Source organism: Chrysemys picta, chromosome 19 (assembly GCF_011386835.1).
Source record: "Chrysemys picta bellii isolate R12L10 chromosome 19, ASM1138683v2, whole genome shotgun sequence".
In the NCBI taxonomy this organism is placed as follows: domain Eukaryota; kingdom Metazoa; phylum Chordata; order Testudines; family Emydidae; genus Chrysemys; species Chrysemys picta.
The window spans coordinates 3677013-3678075 of record NC_088809.1 but is presented as its reverse complement, the minus strand read 5'-3'; positions in this window follow the sequence as shown (position 1 = coordinate 3678075).

Genomic DNA, 1063 nt, shown 5'->3' with positions numbered 1-1063 from the left:
AGCCATAAAGCACTGTTCTCTTCACTCGCCAGACTAGCCAAAAAAACCCTGCTTAAAGGTGCAGGGCAGTCATTACATGGAGCAATTTCAAATAAAATGTTTGGCATAGTGTATGATCTCGCAGTTCTTGCATCCCAGAACTCCTGTTATTTCAAAATGAAGATAGATAGATAGATAGATAGATAGATAGAGATATAGAATGCAAGAACAGGCCCACATGTTATAGAATTGCCACATCCAATCTGGATACATAATTAACCTCACAAATGTATTAGAAACGTGTTGTAAAATCTTTCGTTAATAAGATCAGTGAAAGCATCAGCAACTAACTTCCACGGGAGCCAATTGAAAAATATGAGTCATGTTTAGAGAGAGTTTTTCATTTCACTGCAAAAACCATTTCCAGGTTGTGAATTCATTGACATAAGTTTTTTGATGAAGGAGGAGTCGTAAATTCTATCTCGGATATATGAAAAAGAACATTAAAAGGATTTCATGTGGCGCTTACCAGGCTGCTGAAACTGTAATTTAGTGATTCTGTATTTGTAGGAACCAAGCCTGAGTATCACAGAGACAGAAAGAATGGGGGATATGAATTAACTCTCTAAATATTTATTTTGTCATATTGCCATCAGTCAGGCTGAGAAAGCATTAAAAACCATGTGCATTATTTTTTAAAAGCCCTCTGCAGTAACAAGTTGAAGGTTGTGTTAATTACAATGAAAAAGCAAAGGGTTCTGATATTAGCAATCTTCCTCAAAAATCAGTATCAGAAAAATATTAGTGATAACAATAAGATGCAAATGTGATTGCACAGGAAAATCTGGTTGCTGTTCAGTATTCTCATATTTAAATTTTCTATAGATTTTTATGTTATTCTAGGCTTGATAACTTGCTAACCAAAAATATTTTCCTAAATCTTTACAACTCCAACCACTGTTTGAATTGAAAAAAAAAATTATAGATGGGTGTTTTATACCTTCTCTTCCATACCTTACTGGTGCTGAATTAAAAAAGGAAAGGGACTACTGAAAAAAGTGAGAGTTGGTGAGTTTGAGGGATG